The sequence below is a fragment of the Anser brachyrhynchus genome, assembly GCF_964034855.1.
Source record: "Anser brachyrhynchus genome assembly, chromosome: 3".
Lineage (NCBI taxonomy): Eukaryota > Metazoa > Chordata > Aves > Anseriformes > Anatidae > Anser > Anser brachyrhynchus.
In genome coordinates, this window is record NC_137696.1 from 46464706 (window position 1) to 46478280 (window position 13575).

Below are 13575 nucleotides of genomic sequence, written 5' to 3' on the forward strand. Positions count from 1 at the left end.
GAGGGAGGGGACCACGTAGTTAACCTTGCAGTGAGCATCCTCACTGCAACACACGTAGCACGACTAATACTGAACTTGGATCCCCCAGCATTTCAGCGGTCCCTAGCTCTCCTGCGGCAGGTGCCAACAGCTAGACCAACCCACAGGCTGCCCCGAACAGTGTCTCAGACTACGCAGCCGTAACTTTTTTCAGCTTGAGTCCTGCACCAGATGTGATACAGCACGTTGACTTTTCCCTGGTTTAACCAAGCCTAGGATGCTTCTGGAAAGCTGGGTTTCACACATGCCTTAGGGCTGGACCCGGCATCCAGCACCCCAAAGTGGAGGCAGCTCCTCAGCCGCACACCTCAGCACCCACTGGCCCAGTTACGGGCAGTGTACAAACCAGGCGACGATTCTGAGAGACGGCACCTCCTGTTATTTCTGGTTTTTACTTATATCCTTAAACATGAATTGTTAGAGTCCTGCTATCTTACCACTATCAGCAGATAACTGTGTCCAGGCTGTAAATGAATGAGCAATGCAGCGCTAGGTGGCTCATCTCCTACTGAGATCAAAAGGTGCTGGCAGACCTCAGCAGCAGGCCACTGCCTTTAGGGCTTTCACCTGCTGTAAATTAACTCCATTCAACATCCACTGAAGCCATCAAGTCACCTGCATACAACAGTCAGCAGTGATTTCTCTTAAAGGCTGATTTGTTTAGTTGGCCCATTCACTTTAAGGATGAAGTAATAGTGATTTATGCTGAAAGCCAGGAGCCTACAACTTCAAAAGCATCCAAAGGCATTGAAAGGTGGAAAGAGAAATGTAAGTACAGCCAGGATAATGAGGGACTATGTTACCAAACATTTATCCATGCTCATTGCAGACTAAGAGATCCACGTATGGAAGTCCTTCCTTATATTGGTGGGAATCAGTGGTTGGAATGGACAATCTCTTAAAACATCTTATCTCAGGTTAACCTAATTTTGTATTTACGTAAGCTAATACATCATTAAATGAAAGGTTTATTCCAATGGAGAGAAGTATTTAATTAGTCCTTCACATAAAAGAAATGTTTGATCTGAGCTAAGAGTACCGTTAGTTTGCCTAGCAAAGCTGTATTTTGTAACTGTCTGACATCTTGAGATCTACGAAGAGCGTTCAGCAGCAAAGGAATAAACATCTAGATTTTTGCTGGTGTTTTTGAGTGGCTTTAAAGAGATGGGGACGTTGCTGAACTCTTCACTTATTTCAGTTTTCAATAGAAGACTGTGTGGGCAGCTTCCCACATAATGGGAGATGCATCAGCAGGCCAATGAATTATCCGAAGTTAATGTAGCATTGTGTTAAACATACAACGGGAAGCTCAAAAGCTACCTGCTAAACATCAGAAGAAGGCAGAATTGAAATAAGGCTGAGGCTCTAGCTCATTCTAAACATTTTAATACGTTTTCTTTACACCACTACTTGTAAGTAACGTTCCTTCCTCTATTGCCTGGCACAGACTGGTCAGAGTTCAGTTTGCTGTACGATGATACCTTGGTTTCCTTTAACTTCAGCAAATAATGTGCAGCTGACAGCACCTTCTTTACTGTCCACCACACAAGCCCCGCAACGATGGCTATAATTTTTAATTTCCCCTCGCGCCTTTCTAATGGATGCTGCCAGTGTAAGACCAAACACTTTCTACACCTTCGTGAACTCCCCTTGGCATGCTTCCCATGGGCCAAGGAGGAGAGCTGGGCACAGCAAAAAGGAAGCCACAGTGCCAAGTGAGAGCCGCCTCAGCTAGCTATGCAACGGGCTTCAGAGGGGGCTGTGCCACTGCTAGTGCAAGGAACAGCCTTCCTCCACCCACAGCCCACCTCTGAAACCACTGGAGAGGCACACAAAAATGTTCCTCCTTCTAGAAGACAGCCAGAGGAGTACTCTCTGCCCCCTTCTTCTCTGCAGTTCTTCCTCCTGGATGCAGGAAACCAGCATTTAACCCCCTCCTGCTGAAGATATTTAACAGCAGGGAATATGCCTGAAGCCACTGGGATATACGACATCCCAAGACAGGTAGGTGCTCTGAGTGACAACACTGAATTTGTGTTATTTTTTCTAAAATAAGAACTGGTCACTGAGACGGCAGGATAACGTATCTGACCTCTGGGGTCCAGTACTTCTGGCACCCACTGAAAAGGTGGAAAATCACAACCACACGCCCTGACCCACCAGGCACTCAGTATTAAGTAATGCCGTGTTTGATGGACACCCCACTGCAGACAACGCGGTGAGGATCTTCCAGGCTGAAGATGCCTGTCCTGCTCCCTCTTACACCATGCACGTACTCATAAGCTAGCAGTTCATTTGGGCAGCTTGTAGGCAACATCGCTATCTTTTAGGTCTGTTCTTTGGCAATTAGTCCCTTTGAAATAAAGCTACACTTTACTGATGTTCTCTCTACCCCATAGGCAAAATGACTCACCCATGTACATTTAACTTTGTGTTCAGTGCCCCAAGACATTCACTTTCAGGAAATGACAATACTGAGTGTACCACTTCTACTACAGTGATATTGCTGCTCAAGGCTTAAATTTCTAGTGATGCTCATTCTTTGGATGCATTTACATGCTGGACGGAGTAAAAACTTATCCCAGGCATGACACGTTTCATGATGATGGACCTCAAATTTAGAGGTAAAAATCACTGTTGGCTGATCAAGAGTTACAAGCAGGGACATCTTTTAACTATCTGGCTGTGAAACTGCATCTTGTGCTCACTATTTTCTGTGCTCCCAAATTTTCTGTGCTTCTGTCTCAAAAAGCCAGATTGTCTTTGGAAAAGGTGGAGGCTATAGATAATATACACACACATCATCCCCTCTGTTCATTTTCTGGGTTGGGGACCTGCCTGCCGGCTGGAATGCACAACCCCCAGAGCTGTAGCTCTGCTTGTCCACTCCCTGTGTCCCCATAGGGACAGTTTTTCTTGCACAGGTGTAGGTTGGGTGATGGCAAACCCACACATGGATGAGAAGCTTCTCATCCCCTTTCTAAAGCTGCACAAGGGCCAGCTGGCATCAGACTCCACAGCAATTTAAAGATGGCAAAATGGCTTTTCAGAGCAGATGAGGCAGGACTTTAAAGAATTTTATTTCTGGACATCTTCCGCCAGACTTCCTGTTTTTTTTTTTGTTTTTTTTTTCCTTTGCCCCTTGCAGCAGACTGCTCTGTATGCTACTATATGCCCCAAAAGAGTAAATCAAGATGCTGAGATAGATGAAAAATGCCTATCTTGCTTTTACTAAATTTGGCTTTCTTTTCTCCTGTTTGATCATTCATTTTTCTGTTTCATAAATCCCAGCTGAGACCATTCCTCCCTCCCTTTCAGCCCAGTCTGTCTCCCGTGGCATTTACAAACACCTGAAGGAAATCACCTCCAATGCCAGTGCCCTCTGGGATCCTCAACCCCAGAACAGACATTCTGTGTTTCCCCCATTAAGGGTAAGACCCCTCTCGGCTAACTTAAGAAACCTGTGGTAGGGACACCCACACCCGAGCTAGTCATCCCCTGTTCCTGATTGAGTCCAGGGTGAGAAACAGGCACCAGAAGGCACAACTAATCCCACATAAGGTATATGCTTTCACTGAAGTGCCCTTTCTCACTGACTAGAGATGCACTGGGTTACAGAAAACCCACCCCCGCACTGGTATCGCCCTTAAGCAGCCTGTCCAGACCACTTCAAGGGCCTTAAGCCTCACTTATGGCTTAAGACTCCTGTGCACAGCTCACCGGTTTAAGACTCTCCATAGGGCTGAACCTCACAGTGTATCTTCAGAGTGTGATACTGATAGAAACCAAGGGTGGCATTCCTCTTATCAGTTTGAGACATCTGCTATGCAGACTTGTATATCTGAGACAGTCATTTACACTTTCTGCATAGTTAGTAGACAGAAAAAAAAAGACATTTCCATAGCACGATTTATCTCATCCTAAAGTAGATGATTAAAACAAGCCAGATGAATCACCCTCTCCAAGTGCTTGTTTCTCTCCACCAGCCCTAAACAGTCTGGGGAGATAAGCCCAGAAGTGGGTGTCTCTGGTGTAGGAGCCCGAAGCAGGGTGAGATGTGTCCCTCCTCTCCACCACTGCTGTCAGGAACCAAGAGTAAAGCCACAGCAGGCAGCGCTGGCAGGCTCTGAGATGGGCCCACGACACAAACATGTATAGCTGTCAGCAGCAAGCTGCTCTCGCTGTTCCCAGCTAGTCAGCAAATGACAGAAAGAAGTACTACAAAAGCGCAGGGTGCCCTTGCCAGCCCTTCAGAGAGAGAAAGTGACCCTCGCAGACTAAGGTCCTGTCTATTAGGGACTGATACGTGTGCCTAATGATAACGTACAACTCCCCCAGCTTCCCCAGACTATGAACGTGCTTGCATGTGAGCACAATGTAAGCATATTCTTAAACAGCTCTTTAAGGAACACTTCTGAAAAATCGTTGACAGAATCCTCACAGGTCTCTCTAACAATTACAAATGAGCCATCCTCAAGGCATCTGTATTTTGCTAGCCTCTTAAATGTTTTGTGGCTGTTTGGGTGTTGCACAGAAAGTTTGTAAAGCTTGCAAAAATATTATTTTCTTCTAACAGATATGGGAGATGTCTCCTGTAAGACAGCACCTGATCCTCAGAGTGGTTAGGAGCTCTAGAAACCCGTGACATGCAGGGGGATCAGAGCTGGGCACTATGCAAAGTATATTCACACAACTTCGGCTACTCTGTGGCTTCCTCTTCACCCAGTAATTACTACATGGAGAGATTAGTGGGTGACAGTTATTTCCAAAACAATTACCATTTCCAAACATACCTAAGAACACACACAATGACCGCTGCTGGTGGTGTTCAGGACACAGAATACTATTTGCCTCAGTAGCAGAGTCCCAAACTCCTCCAAGTGTTTTTATCCCATTTCCATCTACCACACTAGCTATGCATTGTTTAGGTGTCCAGGATTTTTGAGCTAAGCTGTTAAAAACTGCTGAGGCATAATCCTGTGAAGAGAAGAGTAAGTGCCAAATCCACAAAATGATTTATGTCTCTAATTGCCTCTGTAGCTGTCTAAATCTGAAATACTGGCATTTATTCAGATATGTTGCCCAGGCGTTTTCTTCACAGTTGGTCAGGTTAAAGAACGAGGTCTGAGGGGGTCACCTGTCACAGCGTCCAGTCACTGGTGCAGACTTCCCATGCCATTGTTAATGATGACCTCTCCTCTCGCAGACCATCCTGATAGCTGGTTTTAAGGAATTCTAATATTTCATTTAGGAAGCCAGTAATCTCCATGTAACAACCTTCCCAAAGGCCTATGTTTCTGCTGCATGGAAATGCAATGAGAGACCGTACAGCCTAATTTCTGCACAATGGGACATTGCCTCCTTCTCCAAATGAGCTTTAGCTTTGCCAAGCTGCTTGCACCAGCTGTATCCTCCTCCCATACCCCTTAGAGGCCCTCACATACCAAACAACCTGTCCCTGGGCTCACCTAGGTGGATTCCTAAGCGGGTCGGTGCCTCTCTTACACCTAGACCCTGTCAGGATTCAAAGCACAGTTTACATCTCTCTTTTAAAAAGTCATCTCCAAGAAATATTTCTAGTCTATATCTGAAATAATCATTGGAACAAGCCTAAAACATCACTTTTTTTCTCCCCTGGGCAAATGACCTCCTCAGTTAAAGCTTTCCCAGCAAACGAGAGCGTATTTCACTCTGGGCAGACCAGCCTTGCTGCTGTGTGGCTCCCCTGGCCCTGGGCTCCTTCCAGCTGGGGAGCTGCCACCACAAGGAGGTGCCCTATGTGCCGAGCCATGGAAGATGAGCTCTTGCTCCCCCTCCGCTTTTTGAAAGGCAAGGTTCAGACACTTAGCTGCCAGCCAACTCAGCTGTGAAACAGAGCAGCAAGTGCTACAGCGAGCAAGCAATAGAGAGGGATGGGCATCCTAGTGTGGCATAAAGCCGTGCTCAGGCCTGCTCTCAGCATTACCCACAGGACAGGCGAGGCCGCTCATCCTGCAGTCTCACTGGTGTCCTTTGACAGGGGTGGATGGCCGCACTGATGAAGGAAATGTAGTTTCTCGTTCCAGGTTTAAAAGAGGCTTCTGACAAAATCCCACTCCAAAGGGTTGTACGGAAAATAGGCAGCCAGGGAAGGTGCTGGAATGACTAAAAGGCCCAGTGCAAGACAGGAAACCAGGAAGGAGTAAAGGAAGCAATGGAGAGGAGTGACTGGAGCTCTGCAGAGGCCTGCTGTGGGACCTGCACTCTTCAACGTAATTATAAATATCACGAGGGCAAGTGGTGAGCTGCCAGTTTCCTAATGAAATGAAGTTATCATCCAGGGCTGCAGGATGACAGGCAAAGCGGTGTGGTCATAAAACAGCAGACTGGAGAAGCGTACAGATGTGCAGGTGGGAGTATGCGAACCACATGCTGCATACACAGAGATGGGCTCTGACCCATCTACCGTGAGGGATCCTGAGCTCTTCCCAGGCTGTCCCACAGAAAAGACAACCTACTGTTCAGGAGCAGCCAAAAAAAAAAAAAAAAGGAAAATTATTAACTGCCAGCAATTATTAGGAACAAAGCAGAAAACAGAGCAAAAAGTTGTTTTCTGCATCGAGGGAAATTTCAACTGACAGCATGCCCACAGTGGAAGAGATGCATCTCAGGCTAGAAAAACACCTTCCCAATCAATTCCACCAAGCTGGAGGCAGGACCAGAAGGACCTTTGGCCAGGCCCCATAGGCGGCTGTTCATGTGCTTGTTGAGGAAATTGCTCTTAGCTTCCTAAGGGGAAGCTGGCAGTGTCCATGGGTGGCTGGTGGATGGGACTGTAACGCTTAGTGTTTGGGTTTGTCTATGCACAATACCCAATCTTCCCTATTGTGGGAGGTCCTGAAGGTCTAACAGACCAGTTTTACATTTTTCAATGAATACCAATTAATGCATCATGATGGAAAAATGACAAAGCCCCATAAATCTTCATAAAATCAGTTCTTAAATGAGAATAATTGGTCAAAATGGCATTGCACATGTGGATTTTTAGACAATATTTAGGAAACTGTAAAAGTGCTCTCTAAATGCTCTGCCTTACAGTAACAGATAAAAATTATGTTACTTAATTTGATCACGGAATAGCATGACTACATTAAGAATAAATGAAAACAGGATAAAATTTTAGAAAGTCACAGTAGAGGTTATTTTAAACAACAAAACCAGGGTATTAACCTGTTAGATCAGAAAGTCTGAATTTGTTTGAGGCTACAGCATAAATTCTATGAAGGATGAAGGTAACTGTAAATGGGAACTCTGCATGAGTACAGATTCAAAGCAAGACAAATGCCGACTGAGTTCAGACCTTTTTTTTTTTGCTATTGGAATTTATTATATAAATTAATTAATCATAAAAAATAAAGTGTTAAGATAATCTATGCAGGACATTCAAATTTATCTGATCATCTCACCTTAATTTCAACAGGGTAGGAAATAGGTCTGTTGGCTTGTAGGTGGTCAAGATGAGTCTCCTGTGCTTTTATCTATGGAAATCTGTGTCCCATATCACTGATACTACTGAATCATCCGTATAGCTTATCTTGCCAAGCAGGCATAAGTTTACTCTAACAGGTACTCCAAAATCCTTAAGTACTACTCAAAACTATAGTGATTTCTATCACTGATGGTTATCATATATTAATTCCTGGTTTATCCTGTGCTAGATACTATATCTAAGCTTACTAAGAGTTGGAATTAAATAACAGATCTGCACATATTTGTTGAAGATATGCTAAATTCTCCTCCCTAGCATATATATATTATTTTATTCCTCTCAAATACTCCAGCAAGACTTTCTGCAAAATCTATATTCTAATTCCTGTTAGTGACACAGAGAGAGCTGATAAATTATCAACTCTGTACTGCAGCAACTTGGACTGTAATCCATTTAATTTATCTTCAGAGGCAACTGCTTAGAAATTCTATTAAAATTGCTGCATTGAAATGAGCCTCATTAAAACATGATATTCCACTTTGAATGTTGTGGGGTGAGGCATTCCCCTAAATACTGTCCTTTTTATTATTAAGCAGAATGCGTGACTGGAGTCCAGAGTGAAAACTGGTAACACTGTGAGCTTATTACAGTACACTGTGGTACTGGAAAGTAACAACTGTAAATGGACATACAGAATAATCCTGATTATGAGATATGTATTCTTGATAGTATGGAAAATTAGATTTTTTTTTTTCATTATTCTGAATTTCCTTCTTGAATAAAAATTGCAGTTGTGAGTTTTGCCATTTATTTTGAGGAGACCAGCATCTCTATGGAAGTACAACTTGCATTAGAATAAAAATAAGCCATGGCCAAAACTGGATTCTGGGCAAATGTGAGTTGGAGGCTTTGCAAATTTCATCTGGAACAAAGGTTTAAATAATGGTTGTCTGTTCTGGTGAAAAAAAAAAACAAGACTGTATTCTCTACAGGAAACTACTATATTAGCCAGCAGTTTGAGTGCCACATCTTTCCTGGGCAATGGTTTAATTGCCAAAGGCTTATACTCAGCTACTTATACTAATATGAATACCACATCAGTATCAGGACATATAAACAGGTATTATATTGAGTGGTAAACCAGCTATGCTGGCTGCATTTTTTCAGAAATGAGACAATGCTGTTTTTCCCTTACAGAGCTTTCTGAAATTCTGAGCTGCTTGGTATTCAGGTATACACAGTTTCAGGTAACGGATTTTGTCAGAGCCCATTGGTCTTTTGCACACTGAATTCTAAGTCCAGTTGACTGTTCTCTTAGGAAAAACCTGCTAACCTGCTATTGAACCTAAAACATGATGCTTTTTTAGGTCCTAAATTCAGAACACGACACTCAGAGCATCTGTCTCTGCCAACTAACAACCAGACAACAGAGCAGACTTGAAATGGATTTCAGTCTGCTCACAATGGTTGGAGCAGCATACATATATCCAGAAAAGTCCTCATGTGATTTGCTGCTCAAGGATGTACCAGAGGAAACAAGAGGATGCCTCCTCACATCTCACTGGCAAGCTCACCCAAAGCTGGGTCTCCTTTGGTAACAAATCTAGGCTTGGCTAGACCCTTGTTGGCATCAAGAAAATTATTACAACTGAGCAAAAAAAATATTACACGTAAGGATTCCAGTTTCCACTTTCTCTCTGATAATTACCTTCTCCTCTTTTCAATAAGGAAGGGTTTTGGAACCTCTTATTGTTTCAATCAGCTATAGAAGACATACTCATACTTTTTTTCAGCCATAAATACAATGCTATCTTTGCTGAAAGATGCACTAGGGAATGTGAGGTGATTGTGGAAAAGCTATATCCAGAGCATATTTCCTCACTTCTTTATTCTCCATGACCAAATTACAAGGCTTATGGGACTCACAGGTCTTTCCTTTGAGGAGTTTGTTCTATGGCCAGAAATAGTGAGGCTGAGCAAAACCCATTCCTGTTACATCAAGAAAATTCAGTGTATAATTTTTGTATAATCAAAGGGTACTAGATCCCATGGAGATATTTATGCCTTGTGTGGGACTCTCAAAATTTCAAGGCAAGGTTCCTCTGCATTATGACAAATTAAGAGTGGATTTAGGTTCCTGGAATCAGGCAGTTAACGTTGGAGGTGGTGCCTGGCTTCTCCAGTACACGGTGCCAACACATTTGGTGGGCATCTCTGCCTGAAAGCAAGCCATCTCTGCAATGCAAAGAACACCTTGTTTCCTGTTGCCTTTGATCTGATGCTGCAGTGACTGCCAGCAAAACTCGGTGATGATTACAAAGTTAATCTACTCTCTTATCAGCCAAATTCCTGCTTCTGCAGGATGCTGTCCAGATCTGCAGTGGCACTCACAGTTTATAATTAACAAAGAGTAACTGGGCTTTGGATTAAAGGTTGGTGATGGTACTCCAGCCACGATGAGGGAACCACCTAGTATGCAGGTGAATGTGCTGTGCTGAGTATAAGGGGCCAAACAGGTACAATGTAAATAATACTACTCATGTGCCCTATAACTAGGCAATGGCTAGGGAATACACGTTAAGAGATTGTAGACTTTCACGTGGAACTTCTGGTCTTTTCCCTAGCTCTTATACTGAACTGCTTCTACGCTATATACTCTTCCATCTACAATTGTAGGCCATTATGAAAAGAGAGGTGAAATTTTCTTCTACAAATATTATCAAATGAAATTAGGAGACAACGCATGATGCATTCTGGCGACTTAATATTTCTTTTTACTAGCCTTTGTTCCACCTTCTCATGAGAGAAATCTATGATTAAATAGACGGATTAGTAATCTGCTTATTGTTTGAAAGCAAATGCTTAAATTTATTCAAGATGACAAGAAAATGCACCTTGCTTCATTTAGGGGTATGTGGGTGAAATTTAATGGTCTGTGATCTACAGAAAGTCTCAGAAGATTATCCAATGGTTGATGTTATTCTAAGGTTCTGTCACTATAAATGAAAATATTGTTTGTCTGTATTGTGTACATATTGGCTTGTTTCAGCCACTAAAGTAAGGAAGCTTGGATAAATCTTTAATAACTTATCTTTCTGCTCTGTGATGCATTAAAGCTCCTGCTCTAGCATTAGTTCACTAACATCAAAATGGTCTCATACATTCGTTTTATTTTTGTATCATTTGGGGAGGGGATACACAGTGCAGAAGCAATGAGTCACCTCTAAACCTATAGATTATGAGTATGCACAGGCGAGATGGTATAGAAAACAATGAGTGGGACACGATCAAAGATGAGCTGGCAGGAATCCCCAGTGAGTAAGCCTAGCACAGCTAAGAGCGGCTCATTTTGAGACTGTTTAAAGACTAGGAAAGCACTGCGCCATTTGGGAAGGGTGCCAGGTGTTATGAAACAAGAAACTCCTCACTCCTTTGGAGCACGATCTTGGATATCTGCTCAAATAGGCTGGTGAATTAGCCGAAAACACTGAGAGAAATAGGAAAATTGGGCAGAAGTTGCCACGGGTTAAAGCCAGAGTGTAATTATTGCCTATGTGAATTTACCACTCAGTAAACGTGAAATAGAGCACCCCTTTTCCAGCAGAGGAGTAAGCTACATTGACTTTACCCTGGGATAACAGCACATGGCAGCAGGTACAGTGGAGAAACAGACAAACTGCAGATTACACCCCCATTCATTCTCATACCTGTATGCAAAGCCCCTGCCTCTTGTTACCATTAACTTCACCCCTACAGCATTCATTTTGTCCCAGCTCTGGCAAGGAGTGAGTGAAAGCTGCTACCACAGCCCTGGAACAAGCAAAGCATGGGTTTGATGGTTTCTGCCGTGATTGTGAATGTCCACATCAAAGAATCAGCTATTTTTTGTCTTCTGTGCAAGAAGACAGGCTGAACAAAAGCAAACATTTTGCAAATTAATTATTCCACGCAGAAGCAGGTGTGCATTCCTCACAAAGGCCATTTCAGTGGGGAAGCATAGGCAAACCAGCAGCCTTGGCTGAACCACTGGCTCACCAGCCTTTCCTGCTCTCCCGTTTCTTTTGTTTTCTAGAATTACATGAGCACTGTATAGTTTTACAATGTACATTTCTCACATAAAAAAGACCAGTGGGCACAATTCTTGCTCTACAGATGCCTACTCCTGGGTGCAATTTTCACGGGGGCTGTCCTAGTGCTCAGCCAAAGCATGAACAAGCACCGTCTGATTACCAAAACTTTCAGATGACAGCAGCAGAACACTGCTAACAGCGGCACAGTATTCATGCAGAGATGTATTTATGCAGCATTTGAGCTTTTCCCCCCAAAAGGAAGTTTAATTAGGAACATGCAAGAAATCAGCGACTTCAGTAGAAGCCCTCTCGCACCCTGAGCATGTCCAATCTTGGGGGTGCCCTCCTGTGGCCAGAACACAAATTCGGGGCTTAGGGGGTCTGTTTCTATCTGTTGTAGGTCTTTTCTCCCCTGTTCTGTGAAAAGATGTGCTGCTTGTTTTTAGACAAGCTGCTTCATTCTGCAGTTTCTCGTCTGCCCCATCTGCAAAATGAGGATAAAAAGAATCACATAGCTGAGGGAGGCATACTGCCACTCATGGAAGTTTTTGCTGTGGTTGGGATCTTCAGCCTATGCTTGCTAAAGAAGCCAAAAAGATTTATTACTGAAGTAATTACAGCGTTGATACATTTGTGATGAATTCCCCGCAGGCATGAAATACATTAAAAGCCAAATTCACTTCCCATTTGTACTTGTAAAAATTACCTGTAACTCCCGTGATGCAAACAAAGTTACTCCAAAAGAGCAGGTGGAGGAATCCGGTTCCACAGCAACTACACTGGGACATATATGTGTAATAATTGAAAACAAAGGGGTATTATTTGTGTTACAAGCAACCTTGAATACCGCCAGCCACTTTTCCTGATAGTGCAGAGGAAAGGTGCCATATGGGGAGGCTGTGATACCACTTTGTTGGTGCCAGAAGCCTGAGAATAAGGAGCTCTAAGTAGGGACTAATTAAGTGAAGGATGGGTTTTCTCTGGCAAGGTGATTGTCCTGGAGCTTCTTGTGAAAACTGATGTCACCTGCCTCTGGAAGATCCCAAGATGCAGAGCAGGGATGGATATTTACCTTCCCATGGAAGGGAAGGCAGTCCTCCAAGTACTCTGAACTTTCACGTACAAAGAAGGTGAAACCAGCCAATCACCTGGTCCAAGAGAAATGCAGTATGGATAGAAACTGGTGATAAAAACAATGACAGAAAGATAGACAGGCACAAAACAGGCACCGAGCCTGCATTTCTCAAAATATGAAGTGTGCGCAATGGCACCAGGAACACAAAACACATGGTATGGTTACTGCCTGCCTGAGTGATGCGTGTAGATAGAGTTGTCTTTAAAAGTGCTGGTACAGCAGGCTCAGTGCATACTGATGATTCAATCTCTGAAATAATTTGAAATGGCAGTCACGCTTCTGAAGGCGCACAAAGTCCTTATCTTCCTTTTAAAGTAAAGAAGCTACTGCATCGACAAGAAAATATAAAGGGAATGCTGGAAGGCTTCACGACAATGCATATCAATGAAAGGCTCCTCTTGGCTAACTATCCTATAGAGAAGCATACTCCCAGGGGTTCCGCCCAAGATCCTTGAAAGGCTTTGGTGGTGGTTGATAGGGAAGAAAATAAGCTTACCTACGAAGCAGAGCAAAGTTTTTACTGTCTTGAGCTTGCAGCGCTGGTTGTGCCTTTGCAAGGGATGCTGGCTACAAGAGAACTTTGGGAAGACAAATCTTTGCCAGAGGTACAGCAGCCAGACCGAGGGAAGAAAGCAGTCCACTGTACGCCCACTGTCTCATTTCAGTCTATAACTACATCCTAGCTTTTTCATACAGCTCTAAACACCAGCTGGCAAAATTAGTCAATATTAGTCTGAAAGGAAATGTTATCAATTGATTTGGAAAGAGAAGCTCTCAAACAAAGCGAGTCTGTTTCATTAAAAGGAAACATACAGCGAAGGAAACTCTTACCTGCTTCTGTACAACCTCTGGTCTCTATCATA

At 43.4% G+C, this 13575-nt stretch overlaps 1 protein-coding gene across 9 annotated transcripts in view; it reads right to left on the minus strand.

Annotated features, from left to right (window-relative positions):
• Window positions 1–13575, minus strand: part of SLC35F3 (solute carrier family 35 member F3) — a 170347-nt gene that overhangs the window by 48782 nt on the left and 107990 nt on the right. The gene's annotated exons all lie outside the window — the stretch shown is intronic.